At 39.9% G+C, this 7,505-nt stretch overlaps 1 long non-coding RNA gene across 1 annotated transcript in view; it reads left to right on the forward strand.

Moving 5' to 3' along the window:
- The first annotated feature begins 561 nt into the window (after nt 1-561).
- The window catches only part of LOC115032763, a 100,628-nt gene continuing 93,684 nt past the window's right edge, over nt 562-7,505 (forward strand). The window contains exons 1-2 of the long non-coding RNA XR_003838383.1: nt 562-651; nt 5,840-5,929. This is a non-coding gene — a long non-coding RNA (uncharacterized LOC115032763). The remainder of the gene's footprint in view (nt 652-5,839; nt 5,930-7,505) is intronic.

Genomic DNA, 7,505 nt, shown 5'->3' on the forward strand with positions numbered 1-7,505 from the left:
AGCACAAAGCTAAGATGGAGTACTCAAGAGAATAAGAAAATGAAAAATAATATCTGAGATGGAAGAAGCCTGAACATATATAATCAGATTAAAGCAATTGCTTTAATATTTTTTTGGAAAAGTGTTATATAATGGTATTTAATGGCTGTCTTGTTATCTATCACAGGTTAAAAAATATTAGAAAGTAGTCTTAAAATAGGATTGTACATGATTCAAAAAAAATAAAAAAAATATTTAGAGCTTCCATAGCTTTTAGTGAATGATTGAGATTGTGGGTCACATTATTTCTTCTTCATATGTTTACATATTTCTTGTTATACGTGTATGATACACACATCTTACTAGTTTGTATTTATTTGTTAACAGTTTTTAAGCATGAGAACTTAAAAAAAAAAAGCCTTTCTCAGTGATTCTAAATTGAATCTATGATGCAATTTATAGCCATTAGAAACTGGCCACTCCTGACTTGGGATATTTTTGGTTTAATGATGACAGTTGTTTATAGAACTCCGTGTCCCTGCTCCTCCCAAGTGAGACCTGCTGACTTGGTGCTCAGGAAACTTTAGTCTGTTTGGGTACTAAGAAAGCAAAGCTGGAGAGAAATTTCACATCTCTTTTCTACCGACCTAGGGGAGGCAGAGTGGGCCAGAGGTAGGTATGGTTGTTGACTGTTCTCTGTGTTGTCTCCAGCTCCTACACTGCCCCAGCATAAAATTTCTTGCAGGATGGTATTATTTATTCTTTGACATTTCATGCATCTGTACAATGCATTTTTACCCAATTCTCCACCCCAACTCTTCCTGACACCCCTGTCACAGACCTTCATATCTTCTTCTTTGTGTGTGTAACCTACGTAGTGTTGTTAGTGATGCATACGAGCAGGAATCCTTGTTCTGAAGCTAGACCATGCTCCTCCATCATGCCTCACAGAACAACATTATCAAGGAAATCCAAGAGTGAGAGCATCACAAGTACTTAAACAAAGGACCAACGCTCTCTAACAGTACAGCAAGCCGATGCTATTTTAACCTTGTAATCCTTTGATGACTATCTACAGTGTGCCCATTTTTCCATTTTTTTAAAAGCATTATTATAGTGTATAAATATTTTTCTTTATAGCCATAAGCCTGAGTTACTAATAATATTAGCCAGGTTGTTGAAAACATCCCATTTGTTAGAATACTTATTAAGGTTTTCATATTTGCATTTTCCCCAGCTAACATAATGCAGTTTCTGTTGAAGACTTCACAGGCATGAAATAATTTCTATTGGAAACATATATTTTTTATTGTATCACTTAAGAGTGAACATCTAAGACAGTTTCAATAGCGATAACAAAGGAAAGGAGATCCTGACATAGTTTTCACCTCTCTTTGCTTCGTGTTGTAGTGATGGAGAGAGTGTTAAATTGGGACTGGAGACACAAGACAAAATGAGGTGCTTGTTCATGGCTTTGCTAAGTGAAAAGATCCCTTCACAAACTAGAACACCCAATGGCTAGGATGTTCTTCTTCCCGTTTTTCCTATTCCAGATTTCCTTGTGGAAGTAGACATGATACTAGTAGCAGAGGCTTTACAGGGGTGAGGTGAGGTGAGGTCACAGCTCCTGCCTGTACTTCTCAGCAGTGTGCATTCATCCCAGTCTCCTGTGAAGTTCTGACTTCATCCTCTTCACTGTCTAACTGCCTCCCACTCCTGGCCTCATCCTCCACTTGTTCTCCTGTCCTCTCAGTCCCAAACAAAACATTTTCATGTAACAGACACACACACACACACACACACAGCATAGAGTTTTAGTCACCCCCACCCCACACACACAAGAAACCCACTAAATTGTTTGTTTTCTTGAATGCAACTGAAGATTATCCTACTAAATAAACTAAGTCGGCCTTGGAAAGAAAACTCCATATTTTTCCTCATTTGTGGATTCTAGATTTTATAGACACAGGTCATATAACTATGTCTGACATGAAAGTAGAGGGGAGACTGTGTAAGACAACAAAGAAGAAAATAGGAACGAGAAAAGGCAGGGGAAAGGTGTTCAAATTATGTTTATGTATTCTATAAAGATGTTATCATGAAACCTAGCACTTCCAAAGGACGAAGCACTGTACTGCTCTCAACATTCTTATCTTCCGAACTCCTAGAAACAGAGCACTGAGTCCTGAGCGTCCAATGCCTTTCTAACCCAAAGTTCAAATGCGCCATAATCCTTCCAAAACACAGAGTCAAGTCTACCCCCAAAATAACTCAGGATCCTGGTTCAAATTTCTGTCTTAGTTGGGATTTTTTACTACTGTGATAAAATTCCATAGCCAAAAGCAAGTTGTGAGTGGAAAGGCTTATTTTTCTTATGCCTCTATGTAATCTCCCATCACTGAGGAACTCTGGGACAGGAACCTGGAAGTAGGATCTGATGCAAAGGCCATGGAGGAGTGCTGCTTACTGGCTTGCTCGCTGTGCTGGCTAGTTTGTTGTCAATTGGACAAAAAGCTAGAATCACTAGAGAGAAAATGCCTCCATAAGATCCAGCTATAGACAGACATGTAGAGCATCTTCTTAATTAGTGATTGATGAGAGAGGGCCCAGCCCATTATGAGTGGTGCTGTCCCTAAGCTGGTGGTCTTGGGTGCTATAAAAAAAGCAGGCTGAGAAAGCCATGGGAAGAAAACCAATAGCAACATTCTTCCATGGTCTCTGCATTAGTTCTGTTGTGGATAGCCCTGGGACTAATTATATTTGATGTTAACTCAGTTCTCCTGTGAGTGGCTTCGAACAAGAAATGAGTTAGCACTCAGGTGATTTCCTGTAAACCTGCTTCCCACCTTAATTTGTAAAATTAAGGAGAGTTGATAATTTGGCAGATAAAAGGGGAGGTGGAGTGGAAGGTGGAGAGAGAGAGAAGAAGGAGAAAATGGTAGAGAGTACACATAGGAGGGTGAAGAGGAGAAGCAGGGCAGAAGCACATGGCCTGGAGAAATCACAAGTTCTAAGGGGTCTCATAGATGTGGAAGATGTTAGTGTAGTGGTAGATTTGCCCAATCTAGGTGCACAGCATGTATTCATATTAACTGAGTTATGGTCTCGTTGCTGGGGCATATTTGGGTTGGAGGTTTACCGCAACATAGTTCTCTACCTTCAGGTTCCTTTTTTGTTTGATTTCTTGCCCTGACTTCACTCAGTTTGAAATAAAGTTGCTTTTGGTTCCAGTGTTTCATCACAGCCACAGTAACCCTAAGACAAAGAAGGTGAAGGAGCTCCCAGAGTTAAATTTCTGACACATTGCTTGATAGGTATCTGGCATTTTTGTACCAATCACACTCTCTGCTGGACAATATTAATATGTACTAAAGGAATTGTGGAATGGCTAGTAGATGTGGCAGCAAGGAGACCATAAAACATTAGGTCATGGCCACAAGTCCTTGAGAATTTGTCAGCAAACAAAAGCCAAAATTAAGCAAAGCCCAGGAGATCTATGTGGTGTAAGACAAGGATATTAATTGATCACGGTAAGAACAGTGGGTGGTCATGAATGAATCACCTGATTCAGGTTCCTGCTGATCCTTCATCTTCTGAAGCTACTTTCTTGACCCTGTAGGCTCTGTGAGGACCAGGTGCATAATTTTCAAATCTAGTGAAAAATCAAAATGCACGTTTTCGTACTCCAGCTTAGAAAATTGAGAAAGAAACAGTCTTAACTTGAAGGGGGCCATGTGCCAAGTATGTTCTCCATGGATTTGAGCAGCTGTAGTGGTTGGTATAAAATAATGCCCAGCTGAGTCTTATTCTGTCTTATTTGTTAATAAAATTCTGCCTTTGAATTTGGGTACTTCCAACCTTTTTGTTTTTTATCTTTGAAATGAAATAAGTTTAAAATTTAATGCATTTGACTCAGTTTAATAGTTTGTTGTTATTGAATGTAAAAGAAAGCTGATAACATCATGTGATTCACAATTGCTCATTAACAACTGGACTAGCAGGTCACCTTATCCTGAGCTCACAGACGCAAACATTATGAGGGATAAAACACAGAGGACCCCATTTTGGAATGGTGGCTTCCATGATAATTTAGATGGCTTTAGAATTTAGTGGGCTATGGAGATGACTACAGATAAGACTATCCAGTTCTCAGGCTAATCCCTTGAATAAACCATGTAGAGTAGGGTGTACACCTGACAGGGGAGAACTAGTTACCAGTCTATTGATCACTGAAACTCAGCTTAAAGACATTAATTTCTGTGATTACAAAAAGAGTCTCTGAGGAGCTGGTCTCAGCTGGCAAGGTAGGTATTCTAGATGATATCACATTTACTAAACGTGTGACTTTGGATCTGAAACTGTGCTAAATACTTCACCACTTTTTAATTACTTACTTGAGTCATCACCAAAAGTATTAAGAGGAATTGTGCTGTTCATTGTACAGTAGAAAGAACCAAGATTTGGCTTACATTTACTAAGAAGTAAGTCAGATGATCTTTCCTAAAGGGATGTCATGAGCTTGTGTGTGAGCACATGTGCACACTCTTGAGCACACACACATACATACACAGACACACAGAACACACATACAAATATACACACACACAGACACACATGCACAGACAAAAGCACAGACACATAGACACAGATACACACATACATACACACAGACACATAGACACAGATACACACATACATACACACAGACACACAGACACAAACATAAACACACATACAAACACACAGAGATGCACACACATACTTTTTCAGTCCCCAGAAGAACCCCATGACATACCAAAGTAATGATTATTCCAATGTCTAACTTGGTGAAATATTGAGTTTTTATTTTATTTTTATGTCCCCTCCCTCCAGGATTGCTCCAGAAAGGAGTCCAGAGAATCCTTTAGAACAAAGGGAAATATCTGATTTTGATGTCCTTTCAGGTGATATGGGAAGTTCCACACCAAGGGATTTAGTCTGAGATAGCCTATCTGACAAGAAGAATGGAGAAGCCAGATACTGAGTAGGACCCTAAATTAGAGCTGGGAGCTCCACACACGCACGATGCCTTGTTTTTTTTGGTTTTTTTTGTTTGTTTGTTTTTTGTTTTTTTTTTATTACGTATTTTCCTCAATTACATTTCCAATGCTATCCCAAAAGTCCCCCATACCCACCCCAACTTCCCTACCCACCCATTCCCATTCTTTTGGCCCTGGCATTCCCCTGTATTGGGGCATATAAAGATGCCTTGTTAACACTGTCTCAGATAAAGTGTTAGAGTTGCTTTTGGGCATAGCCCAATTTCTTCAGACTGTGGCACCCGTGGCCAAGCTCTTAAAGAGGCAGGGTGGTGAACTAGCACTCCACCTCCCTATCAACATGGAATCTCACCAAATCTAGAGATTGAACCTAGGCAAAATTATGCCTACTCTTCTTCGAACCCAAGCCACTAATTCAGCTCTGTGGGGATCACTGCTCACCCACAGGTGTTGGTGCCGCATCCTTCCCCATCACCCCTGGTTTCTCCAAGAGAAAAATCCTATGCTAATCTCAGCAGGGTTTCCTAGTATTTGCATCTATAGAAAAGAGTCTATTGGAATAGACAATCTTGAATATTGATTCTCAGCCTTGCCTACAGCAGGAAACCTAACAGAAAAGTCTCACCAGCCACCTGAAAGGAAGCTTCCTCAAGCTTGTGTTTAATTTATGAAATCCATGAGAATTCTGTGTTCTTTCCCATGTCCTGTTTATGTTATGGTTAAAAGAAAATATTGTGTTAAATTGCTTTCCTTACTTTTGATTAGAGCATGAATCAGTGAAATGTTTAATTTTACATTCCCACCCACTCTATATCTTTAAGGCACTCTTGGAACATGGGCTGGATTTATCCTGTAAATTCCTGTCATCGCTGGATCCTCTATGAATCTTGCATCCAAGATACATAAAAGCAGTAAGTTATTTTTAAGTGAAAAATAGAATTTTAGTATGAGAAAGAGGGTTGAAAGGGGAATGTATCTCCTCTTAGAGACTCCAGTCATTCCTCACTGGGCCATTTTCTTGAGAAACCCATCATTCTTCAGAGTGACATAGAGACTCCTGATAAGACTAATGCTGAGATTGTGTGTGCTCTTCAACAGGCATCTGACGTACTCATTAGAGTTGGCATGGCATGCTTAAAAGGACCATAGCCACTGGACATATCCAAAGGAGCAATGTAAACCACCACTCACACTATTGGAACACTAGAGTGCTAGACAACTGACTTTTTTTAAAAGATACTGTTTAATCTTGTATGTGGTAGACTGTAGAAGCCTTCTGAGACACTGTTACTCTAAATTTTACAGGTATGAAAATTGTGGCTCAAAGAGATGAAGTAGTTTGCCCAATAAGGCATGCTAGTAGCTGGTAACGGCTTGGCAACATCGATGGGTTCTATAATGGCCATTCCCTCTTTCCTTGCTAATAATAGAGCCATGATTGATTTAAGTGGGCTGTTTGGGTTCAGACCAGGACAAGGGACTGAGTTACATGTTTTATATATCAAAGTAGAACTGGTCTCCAGGTTCTCCTGGCATCCCTCAGTCCTTACCTGGTATACCCTGCCCCCAAACCTGATCTTCCAGTCCAGGAGCCTGGCTGGTTACCCTCCCCCCAGAGACTCCTTCCTGTATAATCCAGACATTTTGCTTCCTCTTCCTCCTCTTCCTCTCCCTTCCCCTCCCCTGACCCTCCTCCTCCCTCTCTTCTCTCTGCACACACTCTATCTCCCACCACCACCCATGGTGACTCCTCTGGCCTCAATCCTTGGGGCCAGTGAGAAGCTTCCCAATAAACCTGCCTTTAATATAATATAATCTGGCTTGAATTGGCTCACTTCACCAGCAGAGAAATAATTTATCACCCTCAAATTTAGGGAACAGGCAGGGTGGAGAATAGTTGTGGGTTCTGGAAGGTTCTGCTGACCTCTGACCCACTTCTATATCTATAGTTTCCTGGGCCTAAGTGAGTATAGCCTGTCTCAGTAAGGCACTTGCTGATATTCAATGACAAATTAATCTTACAATTTCTTATTATAAACATTTTGGTTTGAAAGACAAATTGAAAACACAGTGAATAAGTACCAGATACCCATCTACGTTTTAAAAATCCACAGCCACCTTGATAGTTTGCTTTCTGTGCTATTGGTGACTTATGACTGGCTGCATTGACAGTGCTAGAGGTGTCTGACAGTAATTCCTTCTCAGCTTTACCGTTGCACGGTGTGCCTTTTAGTTTTATAATACATTTCATTGCTTGGAAGATAATAAATTTATCAAGAATAAATATATCACCTAATTCTATCACTCTGTAATAAATAACTGAGAGTTTTGTCATATCTCCTTCAATGGTGCATGTGTGTGTGTTTATGTGTTTAATGCTCTGTTAGAATGGATTTTATATGCTTTTTATTTAATAAGTCAATGATTGTTTTTCTTTCTTTTAAAGAGATTTTTCCTTGTTTTGAGTGTGTGTGTGTGTGTGTGTGT

This window comes from Mus caroli, chromosome 12, assembly GCF_900094665.2.
Source record: "Mus caroli chromosome 12, CAROLI_EIJ_v1.1, whole genome shotgun sequence".
Classification (NCBI taxonomy): domain Eukaryota; kingdom Metazoa; phylum Chordata; class Mammalia; order Rodentia; family Muridae; genus Mus; species Mus caroli.